General features: G+C 47.0%; 1 pseudogene; it reads right to left on the reverse strand.

The window, feature by feature from the left end:
* Nucleotides 1-841: 841 nt before the first annotated feature.
* On the reverse strand, nucleotides 842-1143 carry LOC144690923 (small ribosomal subunit protein eS28 pseudogene; annotated as a pseudogene).
* Nucleotides 1144-16624: the final 15481 nt, after the last annotated feature.

A 16624-nucleotide genomic window follows, 5' to 3' on the forward strand; every position in this document is an offset into this window, starting at 1 on the left:
CGGTGGAACCTAAATCTAAAGCAAGCTTATCTGGTGGTCACCACATGGACACGTATCCAAAGCAGGAGGAGACAGGTTTGTGTGAGCTCCCCAGCACTTGGAGGACTGCTGAGTAAGAGATATCTATGAGGTCCGAGTCAGATGAAAAGCCTCTGGATTCAGCCTTCCAACTCACCCTGGAGAGTCAGCAGAAGGTGGGGGAACATCACACAGAGCTGTTGGAAGCCCTCAATAGAGTGGCACGTGAGTCGGAGGAATGTGTCTGCCTGCTCTCTGATGAAGTGGTGCCCACATGTGCGCATATGGAGATCCCCATGGGAAGGATGCCATGGAGACCTAACCCAGCAGAGATGCGTGCATTCCATCATGGTAGCCATGGGTGAGTACCTACAATGGAAACACAAGGGAGAAACGGGCACCTCAACATCCCTCCAGGCACTCCTCCCCCTCAAGGAGTCAGGCCAAGGCCCTTGGACACCTGAAGGGAGGAGAAGCAGCAGCTGGACACCCCTGGGTCATCCACTCAGAAATCCCAGAGGCTGTCCGCTCCCTCCGAGTCACCTTTGCCCACGACCCACTCAACTTCATCCTCTGTCACCACAGAAGGAGCAGCTGGCTCACAGGAGGACAATCAAAGCAAGCTGGGGCCCCAACACTTTGGCTCTCCAGATGACATATGCTGAAGTCATCAGAAGCAACAGGGCCAACCATTGCACAGGCTGTCTCTACCCCTGCTGCAAATGTCAGGGCAGCACCTAGAAGATGTGGTAGGCCTAAAAAAGTTAAGAAATTTTGATCACAAGTTTTCTTTTTAAAGATTACTTATTTATAATGTTTATTGTCCCATTTTGTCAAAAAAACTGAAAGAAAATGTTTATAACCAATTACTTCAATAGCGGCTTCAGCTGGCATCAGTTTTGATGATCTGTTATCGTAATCTTCTTGCTTCACGCTCAGATTCCAAAAGTGTGAGCATGTCTCCCTCATGGACCAGTCCTTTCACATTTCGAATGATGGGTCGGTTGCTGTCATCCATAAATTCCACACAGACCTGAGTACGCTCTCCCTGGGATCCCATCCTTCCAAGAACTTTAGTAACCCGGGCCAGTTTGAGGGCCTGAGCCCGTGTACCCTCCATGATGGCAGCGGTGGTGGTTGTTGCATGGGTGAACACATTTTGTCACTTTATAATCTGGAAATATATTCACTTTCACTGAATAACGTGTAATGCTGTCTTTCAGCTTCATTGACAGGCTTCGCGAGTCCTTCCCGTGCTTCCCACCCTCCACCAGCAGTTCAGCTGCATGCAGCCGGACCAGAAGTGAATCTGGAGGGAGAAGTGTGTGTGTGTGTGTGTGGTAGGGCCTTTCGAAGCCTCGTGCAAGCACTCTTCCACGCAGAGAGAGAGAGCACTCACCATCACACTCATCTCACTGTCCTGAGCATTTTCAGTGCTACCGGCTGGGCTTCTCTTCCAGTTGTCCATCTGAGCTGACTTGCATCTCCGCCCACCCACTGATCACACTCCCATGCAGCACCTTTCAGCACCAACCACGAGGCTCTGCTCACTTCGATTTGTGTGAAATGGTTGTAGTAAAGTTTCTGATAAGCTCCCCTGTGCTTTCCATTTCCCCATCCACCCAGGTCCTTTCCCACATCACATTCCATTCCCCTGGCATCACCTTCGACCTCCTCACCATTATCCTACAGCCCGAGTCCTTCTCCTTCACGAATATCCATGTCAACATGCACATTTCCTACCTTCATGAAAATTCCACCCCCATCCAGATTGACATCCCCCAACCTCCTTCTTCCCACCCGCAGGGTCTGTGTTTGCCTCCATGTCCCCATCAACCACCCTCGCCGCCCCTTTTTACCGGTACCGACACACACCTCATCCTCCCACCCTACCAGCTCCCCGTGTCCCCTCTCACACTCACCATTCCACCCTACTATGCCCACCCTGAGTTCACTCCCCAGGAGGGAGTCATTGACTCCACAGGCCCCTCCCTTGCACGTTCACCTGGACATTCCACAACCCCTCCAACACCTTCCTCCACCCTTACTACTTCCTCCGCCCTTACTCCCTCCTCCCACTCGACACCTTCCGCCCTCCAAACTCCCTCCCCTTAGACACCTCCCCACTTTCTCCCCTCCAGACTCATTCCTCCCCCTAACAGCTTCCCCCCTCTGAATTCCATCTTTCCCCCGAACAGATTTCCCCCTCCTCCCTTACACCTTCCTTTCCCCTTACACCCACCTCTCCACATGTGCCCTTCTCCCCCATACTCCCTCCTTCCCCCAGACACCCTTCTTCTCCCTCCCAACCTCACCATCCCGACACCTTCGACCCCCCCCCCAAACTCAACCTCTGACATTTCACTCCCCTCCTCCCAAACTCACTCCCCCTGACACCTTCGCCCCCCCCCCCACAACATCAACACCCCCCCAGCCTCAACACATCCCCAGAACACCTTCTTCTCTCACTCATGCCTAGACCTTCCTCTCCCTGCACACCACTTCGCTGTATCAGCCCATGGCGAGGTATGTGAAGCTCTGAAGACTCAGCAAAGTTGAAGCTGCTGCGTGGAGCCCTCCCACCTTCCGCGAGCTGCTTCGTGGTGGAGCTATGTGTTTGAAGATCTACCCACCATGCGATGTATGTGTTTCCCCTGGGTCCGTTAGCTGCAGGGCTCCAGCATCTTCATCTCCTCGGATGTCCGCGATGTGAGCAAGGCCCTAAAAGTAAGTCCCAACTTCTACATGTCACGCTTGTTCAAACATGTCTGAACCGGTGCATTTTCCTGCTGGCATTATGGTAAATCTGGCCGGGGGGATTAATACCGTTCAGGCCTTACTTTGCATTCCATTATCAGGATGCAAATCAGGCTCATGCGGCCCCCAGCGGGACTCAGAATCTGCCATGGTGGGCATCATCGGGTGATCCCACTGTGATTTCATGCAGGCGTGAAACCAATTCTTGCCCCTCACGCTGAATTCTTCACCTCCACCCGCCATGATGCTTGCCGCAAACAGGAGCGGACGATTCTGCCCTCTATCTAAACAGGGATAACTTTATTTCATTCCCTCTTGCCAGAGCAAAGCAGGTGGAGTGAGCATGAGTGTTTTCAAGATTCATCAGATTCCCCATGGTGCAAGGTGCCATACCACATGCACATTGCTTTGTGTGGCACCAATTGTCAACTCTGTCAAGTACCAAAAGCCAAAGGGATTCCAATTCCTCAATATCCAGCTGATATGGTAGCATATCCATGCAAGTCAATGCTGGTATCCTGGTTGCAGTCACAATGCCTTCACTCCTTCATTCTGCAGCAGTCTGCTGTGATGTGCTGCATTTGAGCTACCATAGCAAGCCAAAGGTTGGCTACTGGTGACAAGGGCCATCCACTGGCAATCTGGTTTACCTGTTGGAGGACAGATTTCTGGACTCCTGTGACACCTTGCAATCCGCTTTGAGCACTGGTATCAACAGGCATGATGACAGCAGTCAGAGTTCGTGTGGCATCAACCTGACCTTCTACTGAAGCTGCTTGTGCTGCAGTGGAAACTGAGACATGGCTATCAGACTTTGCATAAAGGTTTCGGTCCACAATTGTGCTGGTGGATTTGGCCATCACTTCCATGCTGGAAAGGATAGGCATCAAAGTCTGCATGATGGCCTGTGCCAATTTGGTGCTGGACTCCTCTGTGTTCCTTGACATTGAACGTAAGGTCACCAGTTTGCTTTGCAATGCACAAAGCAATTTGTTTTACATCCATCAACCTTCTTCTGTAGCCTGGCCCATCAAAATCCTCATCTCAGCCTTCTGCAGCAAAGTTTATAGGCAAGCCTACTCTCCAGCAAACTGAAAGCTGTGTTATTGTTGCCTTCTGCTTTGGTTGCAGACCACTTGTGCCCAGTGTCTCACCACATGGAGATACCACCTCCAATCTATTCTTTAAGATATACGCAGTATCTGAAGGCTGTGAGTCTGAAATCCAGTGAGAGTGTGTATTCATTATCACTGTTTTCTTGGTGTTCCTCTACTGGCTGGTCAGGTTGCCATTCTTAGGTTTAAAGGACAAGGGTAAGATTGTGGTGAGGGAGGGAAGAAAGTAAGAGGTGCATAGTTACACCATCTGAAGCTTGTAAATTAGAAGAGTGTTTGGGATGAGGAAAGGTAGGGTGTGAGAAGTAGAATTAGTGTGAGGATACTGTCATCTTCAGTGGATTCAGCTCTGCCATTGGCAATGACTTCAGCAAAGGCCCTTCTGATAATGGCCAGCATTGTCTCCTCCAATCGGGGTTAGAGCATGGAGCTGTGCCTCCCCCAACCACTTAACTCTTTCTGCCTCTGGATATGCACCACCTTCTCCTGCTAGACAAAGGGATACGTATCAGTGAGTTAAAAACAGAAAGAGTTGGAAATACTCAGTAGGTCTGGCAGCATCTGTGGAGTGAGAAACAGAGTGAACGTTTCGAGTCAAATGTAGCTCTTCTTCATCTTAAGGTTCTGAAGAAGGTTCATATGCAATTCAAAACAAATATTATCTCTGCTCCTCTCTCAACAGATGCTGCCAGATCTGCTGAGTATTTCCAGCACTTTCTGTTTTTATTTCAGATTTCCAGCATCTGCAGTATTTCACTTTTATTTTATGTGCCCAGTGAGTGTCGTGCAATATGATTGATTGGGTGATATGTCTGTCATAGTTGAATAGCTGGCAATGTGTGCAGGATGTGGGATATGGATGCGAGACTTGCAGCAGTTCTAATTCTGTATGGGTGTAATGAAGCATTTGAATCCTGATTGATATGAGAGTTGTGTTGGGAGACTCACCTCCTTCAGCTGAATCTCTATGACCATCCCTCTGTCCTGTGGAGTGACATGTAGCTGAGCAGGCAGCTACTGCTACTGCTGGTGTTTTTCTTGCTGCTTCTTATCAGAGGTCCAAAGTAGAGCTACATCAGCTGATCCCATGCTGGGGTGAAATCTGACAGGAGGAAAGTACAGATCAAGGTGAATAAAATCTATAACAGATTAAATGGCTTTTAAGAAGTTGAAAATCATCTTTCAAGCAGTGAAATCACTCTCAGAAGAAGTATGTGAGCACCAGCTTGTCACCTAGGCAGGGCTGCAGGCATTCGGTTTCAGTTTTTGAATGCTTCCTAACCTGTCAGTTTCACTGAACAAGCACTCCCCATTGTGCCCCCACCAGATTGACCCGAGTGAGTACCACACATTCGGAAAACCTGTGCGCTGGCTATTAAAGCCAGAATGTTGGGTTAAATCAGTTAATTGGGGATTTATGTATTGAAATTACTTACACATCAGCTTCACTGGGGTCTCCCCCTCGCCTGTAAATCTGCCTGGGTTAAACCTTGAAGTGGATGGGATCATGTCAGGTTTCCAACCTAATGCCACTTTTCAGTGGTTGAGCACCCTCCCCACATCACCCGCTGCCCACGTCCATCGAGTCAGCACCTTTGCATCATTCTATTGTGACTTTCCCTCGCAAAAAAAATGAAAATCAGGAGAGCTGTTTAACGCCAGGTCAAGTTTATATTCTTTGCTTTATACTTTCATCCAAAGTCAAAATTCTCTCTCTAGTCTAATCCCAGGATCCATTTCTCCTGTTAAGTTTGGGTCTGAGGTGTACTGGAGGCTGGGTTGCTGAGTGAGATGAGGTGTCCTGGTCTGGCCTCTAGCTAGATGCACGTGTCCCCACTGGGAGGATCCAAGTGAGGAGAGCAACCTACACCCTGGAGAATAATTTTATTCCCCCCTTCTCCATATCCTGAGGCGAAAATGGGGCAGAATGCAGTGTCAGGCAAACACCTATGGTGGTTAGATATTGGTTATTTGACTGTATAGGACAGAGAGGTGCTGCAGGGATGAGGCTGCCTCAGAGGTAAACATGCAGATATATCTCACAACCAGATAATCCAATAAACCAGATAAACATGTATAAAATGCTGTTTGGCCACAACTTGAATATTACATCCAGTTCTGGACACCACCCTTTAGGAAAGATGTGAAGGCATTAGAGAGGGTGCAGAAAATATTCATGAGAATGGTTCCAAGGATGAGGAACTTCAATGACATAGATAGATTGGAGAATGGCTGTTCTCCTTGGAGGAGAGAAGATTAAGAGATTTGATAGAGATATTCAAAAACATGAGGGGTCTGGAAAGGGTAGATAGGGAGAAACTGTTCCCATTGGTGGAAGAATGGAGAACCAGTGGGCACAGATTTAAGGTAAAAGAAGCAATGGCGACATGAGGGAAAACTTTATATAACGCAGCGAGTGGTTAGGATCTGGAACGCGCTGCCTGAGAGTGTGGTGGAGGCAGGTACAATCATAGGTTTCAAAAGGGAATTGGGTCATTATTTGAAAAGGAGAAATATGCAGGACTATAAGGAAAAGACAGGGGAGTGGCACTAGGTGAACTGTTCTTGCAAAGAGCCAGCATGGACCCAATGGGCTGAATCACCTCCTTCTGCGCTGTAACCATTCTATGATTCTGGGTGCACCTTTAGTAGTGCAGGCGCCCATTGGTTCAATGCAAGTTAGAGATCCTCCAAGTGACTACAGAAACTCCATCAGTGTCAATGCTGGAGGGCAACCACTAGGATTGCAGTCGATGGTTTTTGGGCCCTACCATTCTAGACAAAATAATCTTATGGGCATCAATAAATTCCTAACTCACAGCCATCCCCAAACAGCCACACTCACTCAGTGTTTATTCCTGGGTGTTACTGTTGCTTAATATATCATAATCAGGCAATCAACATGCTTCAGTAACTAATAATTACATTGCATGAGAAAAACTGCTGACAATAAGATTTAAGGTGATACTTTTTTATCCAATGAAAGACATGGGTGAACTTAATAATATACCATAAGACTTTCATGTGGCCATAAAAGACTTGAGATTGTTCAAACCTTGAGATTACAGTGTCAAGGTAGTGTCATTACTGCCTGCAATTCAAGGTCCAGCTTTGAAATCCTGGTAATTTGATGATAGGCCCTTCATCACCTCAAGCACCCTAACCTCCACCTCCAAAACCACCTGCACAGATCACCCAACAGGGAAAAGGTAGCATTTTACTTGGAAAAGTTTTTTTAAAAAATCATTGTTCTCTTGAGTTCTTACAGATTGCATTTGAAATCTAGTAATTAAGGAAAACATACAGGTGATCCACTGGAATGCTATGTCACCTATAGCTGTACTGCATTAACATTTTTGTGAAGCACAAAGGCATCTGAATAATGTTCTAGTGCTTAGAATAATGTGGTGAAACAATTTTAAAGGCTGATAGAATACTGGGATGTATACCCACAACATCAGAAGATAAGTTTCTAGATGTTGTCCTGCAGAATTGAATACGGCGTGGTTTTACTACTGCAGAATCTCTCTCTCTCTCTCTACCACTGCAGTGTATTAGTGAAATCACAGTTGAAGAACAGAAGTTAATTTTCAACTTCACCAGCTAGGCAGCAATCTGTCAGATTGTTTCACCCACCCATTGTTGAAACTGCTCGAATTTCATCCCAACAATCAAGTGGATTCTAAAATGGGTGAATCATCCACTCCTTCAGGTCAACATCTGGGCAGTGAGGTTGAAAACTGACCCCACTGTGCTCAGGTCTGATAATCATTCCTCAAAAAAAAAATGCAAGGAAATTGGAGAAAGCGCATTGACAAGAGTTCAGCGCAATGATACCTCTGAATTTTCTTTGTTGTGCACAGCCTGTTTGTTGCATTGCACAGTCTCTTTAAGATTGCTCACAGCCGTGTTAAAGAGAATGTTGGTGGTGCACCGTCTGCCTGCTTCACTGCCTGGTATGTCGTGATTTGTGACCATGGAGGTTAGAGGAAGGATTGCTTTAGAGAACAGCAAAAAGACTCTGAATGACCGGTTTTCTGAATGTGCACACAGCCAGTGAGGCTGAATGCCAGGAGCAATTGGTCCCCACAAGGGATGTGGTATCAGAAAAATTAGGCTCCGCAGTCCAGGAAGAGAGCCGCATGCAGGCATGTGAGATATTAAATTAAATAAAGTGAACCCATATATTATTTCAGGTTCTTAAATCCAAGAAAAGAGGACCTGAGACATAATTACAACTTGCATTCATATAGCTTCTTTAGTAAAATGGCTTAAAATACTTCAGAAAGATGGCATCAGACAAAAATGGACACTGAAACTAGGAAGGAGATTTTAGGAATGTTTGGTCAGAAATGGGCTTTAAGGAGGAGATGGAGAGCTGGAAAAGTTTAAGGAAGAATTTCCAATGTTGGGTCTAGAAGGTTGAATGCATGGCCACTAATGATGGAATGGTACTGGGGAGAGAGGGTGGCAGGGAGATAGAAAAGGCCAAAGCCAGAGGACTGCAGAGTTCAAGGGTGTGTGCTTGAAGGGATTACAGAAATAGGAAGGACTCAGGCTATGAAGGGATACAAGTCCAAAAATGAGGCTGAAATTTTAATAGAGGTTGAAGTCCAGATCGGAGGTGGGCAGGCCTGCGATTTGGTGCCGTATCTCTGTGCTGTTTCCCTGCCACAATTCCGACCCTGAGCCGTTTTGAGGGAGGTTGGCTCGGGGTGGATTAAATGCCCACAGGAAAGTGGCGAATAGCCAATTGCCACTAATGAAATGTAATTGGCGGGCAGCCCATATTGGCCTGGATGACATCCAGGCCAACGCATTGGGCTCAGGACTGAAAGGCCAGGAGGGTAGGGGCATGGTGGATCACATGAGACCCCGCCAATGAACCCATGATGCAGCCAGGTCACAGTTGCAACCACTGGCTGTACCCTGGAGGGGTTGCCCCTTCAGGATAATGACCAAGCAGGTGTAGCATTTAAAAAAAATAAAATAAATCTACCTCTACTTGCCCCTAGCTGTCTCCACGTTCAGATCAGCAGCTCCCAACTCAGCCGGTGGGGCTACCATCACTGAGTGCTGGAGGGCCTCCCATTGGCTCTCCAGCAACGGGAGCCCATCCGCCATCACTGATTGGATGGCTGTGCCCTAGACTTTGATTGCTGAAGCTTTCAAAATTGCGGTGGTCTAAAGCAAGCATGTAGGGTTGGGATCCAAGAGTAGATTCCATGTCCGTTTCCAAAAGCCTGGCTAAAAACTCAGGCCAACACTTTAAATTTGAGGTGTTGAAGCCTGTGAGCCAATATAGGACAGCAGTGGGTGGGTCAATGTGATATAGGATAGAGGCAGCAATGATTTGGTTGAGTGAAGTTTACAGATGGTGGAGAATGGGAAGCTGGCCAGGACAGCATTAGAACTTTGACTCTAGGAGTGACAATGGCATGAACGAGGGTTTCTGTAGCAAATAGGTTAAGTAAGAACAAAGACAGACAATGCCATGGAGGTGGAAGTCAGTGGTCTTTATGAGGGAGTCTGACAACCCAGGGGCAGTCAAGCGGTGAAAGATGGTGGAGAGGTTTCTGTTTATTACTGAACATGTTTTGGACTGAGGAGTGTGAATGCTTAGGAAGGTTTTCTCACCCAGTGCTGGCCTATCTCTCTCTCTTCACTATTAATTTACACTTCAGAATCATGGAGGAGCTGTTGGACTACTCGACCCTCTCCGTCCCTGGATTGGCGAGCTGCCTATACTCACTGGTGCGTTGCTCACGGATCACCAATGAATTTTAAATGAGGCTTGACCATCAAAAAGGCTTGGGCCTTACTCCTGAAGGGCAATGTGCAATCATACTGCTGCAAATATCTATGATTCGATTATTTCTTTTTAAAGTACTCACCACACATTCGACCTGTTTGTTCCAGAAGTTGTGGCCTATATGAAAAGAAGTACTTCTGGGCATCAATCTAACTCTTTGCCTATTAAATTTGTTGGCATAACCTCTAAACTTAGCATTCTCACCTATTTCAAATACCCATTTTAAACAAATTGCTTTGAATCACTCCATCATGTTAAAAATGCTAATCATATCTCTCTAAGGCTGTGGGCTAAATTTTACATGCTCCCGGCAGGCATATTTCCCGTGAGGGGGTCGCACAAAATGGCATGAGTGCCCATCCTACCGCCTTCCCGCCCACCCTCAAGATCACCCCCATAATATAGGCGTGGGTGGGCGCCAAAATCGGCATCGCACCCGCCATATTGAAATGACCATTTAAAGGTCAATTAGGCTTAATATCAAGCCTATTGACCCAAATAATACGCTGCCCCTGCCATAATACGTCTGGCGTGGGCAGCAGGGTAGGAGCAGGAAGCCCAATTTTTAACCTTGAATGGTTAAAGGATGGGAAGGAAGAGGTGGGGGGTGGTGGGGTTAGTATCGCTCTTCTGGGGCTGCCCTTTGCCATTCACAGGGCGGGGTGCCCCCCCCTCCACTTAGACTGAACCTACCCTTCCTTCCTACCCTCTCTTAAACCCACCCTCTACAACTCACTGCCCCTGTCCCTGATGCTCCCAACCCTCCCGGCCCAAGACCCTAGACTTAACTGTTCCGGGGGTCCTAGGCCTTGGGCTCCTCTCATCAGCTGCAGTCCTGGCAGCTGCCACTGACACTCTCCAGGCGTTGCCAGGACTGATGGAGCTAGCAGCTAATCGGATTGGCTGGCAGTTCCAGAGGGCAGGACTTCCACCCCAATGAGGGGCAGAAGACCCACCCGGCCCTCGTTAATGAGCCCTGCAGCACTTTAAGGCTACGGGGCTGTTCAGAGGTGGAGTCGGTCAGCTTTAAGCTGACGTGGTTTCCGGAAGGATGAGTGCCAACCGTCCCCCTCACCATATTATTCAGCCTTGGAGTAAATAACCCTGACTGCTGGTCTATTCTAATAACCGACAACTCTAAAATTTGGTAGCATCTTGGTAACCCTTCTTGCAATCTTTTAGAAGTTCATTATCTTTCATCATTTTCACCATCCAGGGACCAAAGCTGGATATTATACTCTGAATGCATTTTATGAGTGCAATACACGTCATTTTGCCCTAGCAAAATCCTATTTTCTTTCCCTATCATCAGCTCACTGCTGGAATCCTTTAACAAATAACCAACTATCACCTCAGGTCTCTGTCTTGATCTGTTACCTTTAACATGCACTCGTGCATTCTATAAACTTGTCTTAAGTTTGCTAACCCAATGTACATGAGATTGTGCCTGCCCAGATCAAATGACATCAACCATACAAGTGCCATGCACCTAATTTATCTCATTTAACCTGACACCTATTGATTTGGTCTGAATTACTAACCTTCTGTGATCATTTATTTTATTATCCGTGTATTTAAGAATGGTTTAAATTAAACCTCCCTCTAGATTATTGACAAAATTGATGAACAACAATGGTCTAAATACAGAGATCTGTGAAGCTCATCTGCCATCCTGAAGCTATATTTTTATTACTAATCTGCCCTTTTCAGAGTTGTGTTACCTCATAATTAGCAATCACCCTATTTGTGCTATAATGACATTATCATTACAAACGAAAGGTTAATGTGTGAAATCTCATCTTACTTTTGAAGAAAAGAACGGAACGAAGAAAAGAGGAACAAAGGGACCTTGGCATGTGTGTCCATAGATCTCTTAAGGCAGAGGGGCATGTTAGTGGGGTGGTGAAAAAGGCATATGGGACACTTGCCTTTATCAATCGAGGCATAGATTACAAAAGTAGGGAGGTCATGTTGGAGTTGTATAGAACCTTGGTGAGGCCACAGCTGGAGTACTGTGTGCAGTTCTGGTCGCCACATTATATGAAGGATGTGATTGCACTGGAGGGGGTACAGAGGAGATTCACCAGGATGTTGCCTGGGATGAAACATTTAAGCTATGAAGAGAGGTTGGATAGACTTGGGTTGTTTTTGTTGGAGCAGAGAAGACTGAGGGGCGACCTAATCGAGGTGTACAAGATTATGAGAGGCATGGACAGGGTGGATAGGGAGCAGCTGTTTCCCTTAGTTGAAGGGTTAGTCAAAAGGGGACATAAGTTCAAGGTGACGGGCAGGAGGTTTAGGGGGGATGTGAGGAAAAACTTTTTTACCCAGGAGGTGGTGACGGTCTGGAATGCACTGCTTGGGAGGATGGTAGAGGCGGGTTGCCTCACATCCCTTAAAAAGTACCTGGATGAGCACTTGGCACATCATAACATTCAAGGTTATGGGCCAAGTGCCGGTAAATGGGATTAGGTAGGTAGGTCAGGTGTTTCTCACGTGTCGGTGCAGACTCGATGGGCCGAAGGGCCTCTTCTGCACTGTGATTCTGTGATTCTGTGAACCTTAAAAGGTATGGTAAGGTGAATTGAGGTGCAATATCGTTGGAACAAAAACAGAAAATGTTGGAAAAACTAAGCAGGTCTAACAGCATTTGTGGAGAGAAAAACAGAATTGAAGTTTCAAGTCCGTATGACTCTTCTTCAGAGCTAAAGAGAATTAAAAATGTGATGAAATTTATACTGTTTAAGGGGTGTGGAGCAGGTGAAGCTGGATAGAAGGCCAGCGATAGGTGGGGGCAAAGTAGATATTGACAAAGATGTCATGAACAAGAGGACAAAGGGGTGTTAATGGCAAGGGCTGAGGAGGTGCTGATGGTGGCATTAAAGTAAGAAAGCAGAATGTGATAATAGCAGGACAAGGGTAAGCACTCTGGAAAGAACAACATGAACAAGTGACAGGCGGCCCTTGTGCGGGTGAGGTGGGGGGGAAGGGACAGTGGTGGGGAAAAAGATCAAAAATAGGATAAAAGGTAAGGATAAAACAATGAATAAATGAATAAAAATGAAAATAAATAAAAATATGGATAAAAATAAAAATGAATACTGAAAAAAAGGGTAAAAAAGGGGTGAGAATAGAGGAAAGAGTTCATTATCTGAAGTTGTTGAACTCAATATTAAGTCCGGAAAGCTGTAAAGTCCCTAATCGGAAGATGAGGTGCTGTTCCTCCAGTTTGCGTTGGGCTTCACTGGAACATTGCAGCAGGCCAAGGACGGACATGTGGGCATGAGGGCAAACTGGTGTGTTGAAATGGCAAGCAACAGGAAAGTTTGGGTCATGCTTGCGGACAGACTGAAGATGTTCCGCAAAGCGGTCACCCAGTCTGCATTGGGTCCCCCAAAGGTAGAGATGACTGCATTGGGAACAGCGAATGCAGTAGACCAAATTGAAGGAGGTGCAAGTGAAGGGCTGCTTCACCTGAAAGGAGTGTTTGGGCCCTTGGACGGTGAGGAGGGAGGAGGTAAAGGGACAGGTGTTGCACCTTCTGCAATTGCATGGGAAGGTGCTGTGGGAAGGAGATGAGGTGTTGGGGGTGATAGAGGAGTAGACCATGGTGTCCCGAAGGGAACGTTCCCTATGGAAAGCCGACTGTGAGGGGGTGAGGGGAAGTTGTGTTTGGTGGTGGCATCATGCTGGAGTTGGCAGAAATGGCAGAGGATGATCCTTTGAATGCGGAGACTGGTGGGGTGAAAAGTGAGGACAAGGGGAACTCGATTATGGTTCTGGGAGGGAGAGGGAGGTGTGCGGGCGGATGCATGGGAGATGGGTTGGACACGGTTGAGGGCCCTGTCAACCACCGTGGGTGGAAAAGCTTGGTTGAGGAAGAAAGAAGACATGTTAGAAGCACCGTTTTGGAAAGTGGCATCATTGGAACAGATGCAACGGAGGCAAAGGAACTGAGAGAATGGGATGGAGTCCTTACAGGAAGCAGGGTGTGAGAAGTTGCAGGCGTGGTAGCTGTGGGAGTCGGTGGGCTTGTAATGGATATTGATGGACAACCCATCACCAGAAATTGAGACAGAGAGGTCAAGGAAGGGAAGTGTCGGAGATGGACCATGTGAAAATGATGGAGGGGTGGAGTTTGGAAGCAAAATTGATAAATATTTCCAGGTCCAGATGAGAGCATGAAGTGGCACCGAAACAGTCATCGATGTACCGAAAAACAAGTTTTGGGAGGGGGCCTGAGTAGGACTGGAACAAGAAATGTTCCACGTACCCCATAAAGAAACAGGCATAACTGGGGCCCATGCGGGTACCCATAGCCACACCTTTTATTTGGAGGAAGTGAGGCAAGTTCAAGGAGAAATTGTTCAGCGAGAGTACAAGCTTAGCCAGACGGAAGAGAGTGGTGGTGGATGGGGATTGTTCAGGCCTCTGTATAAGGAAGAAGCGGAGAGCCTCAAACCATCCTGGTGGGAGATGGAGGTGTAGAGGGATTGGACATCCATGGTGAAGAGAAGGCAGTTAGAGCAGGGAACTGGAAATTGTTGTTATGACGTAGGGCATCAGCGGAATCGCGGATGTAGGTGGGAAGAGATTTGACACAGGGAGAGAGGACGGAGCCAAGATAGGAAGAAATGAGTTCCATGGGGCAGGAACAGACTGACATGATTGGTCTACCAGGACAGTCCTGTTTGTAGATTTTGGGAGGAGGTTGAAGCGGGCTGTCCGAGGTTGGGAGACTTGAGGTGGGAAGCTGTGGAGGGAAGATCTCCAGAGGATATGAGGTCAGTGACAGTTCTGGAAACAATGGCTTGATGTTCGGTGGTGGGATCATGGCCCAGGGGTAGGTAGGAAGAAGTGTTTGAGAGTTGGCGATCAGCCTCTGCGAGGTAGAGGTCAGTACACCAGACAACAACAACACCACCCTTGCTGGCAGGTTTGATAACAAAGTCAGGGTTCGACCCGAGAGAACAGATTGCAGCAATCTCAGAAGAATACATGTTAGAGTGGGTGAGAGGAGCAGAGAAATTGAGACGGCCGATGTCACACCGACAGTTTTCAATGAAAAGATCAAGGGCAAGTAAGAGGCCAGAGCGAGGGGTCCAGGTGGAGGGAGAATACTGGAGGCGGGTGAAAGGATCCGTTGAATGGGGGAGGACTCCTGCCCAAAGAAGTGAGCACGGAGACGAAGGCAGCAGGAGAAGAGTTCAGCATCGTGCCGAGCCCGAAATTCATTGAGGTTAGGGTGTAAGGATATGAAACTGAGTCCTTTGCTGAGTATAGAACATTCAGCTTCAGAGAGGGGAAGGTCAGAGGGTATGGTGAATACACGGCAAGGGCTGAAATTAGAAGATGAGATGGGGTCAAAGGGGCAGGAGGGGGTGGAGCGTCATGGATAAGCATTGGTATCAATGAGTTGTTGGAGCTTGTGTTTCTTAGCACCTGAAAGGAAGAGACAAAGTTTCTTGTCAAGGCATCAGATGAGACAAAGAATAAAATGAAACTGGGGACAATACAGCTTTGAGATAGGGTGAATCGGTGCTGTTTTGTGGCGAGAACAGCAGTCCGAGGAACGTTGTATGTCCCGGAGATACCTGTAATCCTGGGTGGATTCGAAACGTTAGGGATGGAACTTCAGTTGGAATCCACGTGGGGTAAGTTGGAGACAGAGACAGTCGCTGACGACAGTCATTGTTTTATCCCCACCTTTTATTCTATTTTCGAAATTTTTTCAACACCACTGTCCCCTCCCCCAACCCCACCCCACGAGGGCCATCTGTCACTGGCTCATGTTGTTCTTTTCTGAGTGCTTACCCTTGTCCTGCTATTACCACATTCTGCTTTCTTACCTTCATACCACTATCAGCACCTCCTTTAGCCCTCACCACTACCCTTTGTCCTCTTGATTCATGACATCTTTGTCAATCTCTCCTTTGCCTACACCTATCGCTGGCCTTCTATCCAGCTTCACCTGCTCCACCCCTCTTAAACAGTATAAATCTCAACACATTTTTACTTCTCTTTAGCTCTGAAGAAGAGTCATATGGACTTGAAACATTAACTCTATTTTTCTCTCCACAGATGCTATTAGACCCGTTGAGTTGTTCCAGCATTTTCTGTTTTTGTTTCAGATTTCCAGCATCCATAGTATTTTGCATTTATCACAATATCGTTAGATCTGAGTTAGCGTATTCACTCACAGGTAAACATTCAAACCCCCAAAGCAGTTTAGTAATTGATCTCTCATCCATGTGTGGCAGAGATTTGAATTATTTTGTTTACCTTTTACGACTTTTAATTTCAATTCGAAGTGCCTCACTGACTGATGCAAATGTTTTTGTTGTTTACCTATTCATGCAAATTTCAATCTCCACAGTAACAAAATTTAGATTCTTTTCATATTTTGATATGCAGAATTCAACCATTCGGTATTAGACATGCCGAATTTTGTTGTGATTGTAAATTTTACCTTCAAAGGAATAAAGTTGCTAAAAGCAGAGAGTTGCCTTAGTTGAAAACACCTGGCACAGAATTTTGCTCTTGTCGGGCCGGCACAGCAGGCAGGCCCTGGAGCGGCCAGGAAACTGACCGCTGCCCCCGATCGGGCCCCGACCACGATTTCATGCTTGCTGGCCAGTTAACGGCCAGTCAACGTGAAACGCATGCTGCAGCACTCAGCGTTGCTGGGGTGGGGGGGGGCGAGAGGAGCATGAGTGCTGAAATTCGCGCATGCGCCGGGGGCACCTGCAGCAAAAGTTCCCCGAGGCACAGAGCTACCTCAGGGAGCTGGAGATTTTTATCAATAAAAATAGAGATTTTTAAAATAATGCAAACATGTCCCTTCATGTGACTGTCACATGAGCAGGGACATGTTAAGTATGGGTGTAAAAAGTTTTAATTTTTTTTTTAAATCGCTGGTTGA

Source organism: Cetorhinus maximus, chromosome 1, assembly GCF_964194155.1.
Source record: "Cetorhinus maximus chromosome 1, sCetMax3.hap1.1, whole genome shotgun sequence".
Lineage (NCBI taxonomy): Eukaryota > Metazoa > Chordata > Chondrichthyes > Lamniformes > Cetorhinidae > Cetorhinus > Cetorhinus maximus.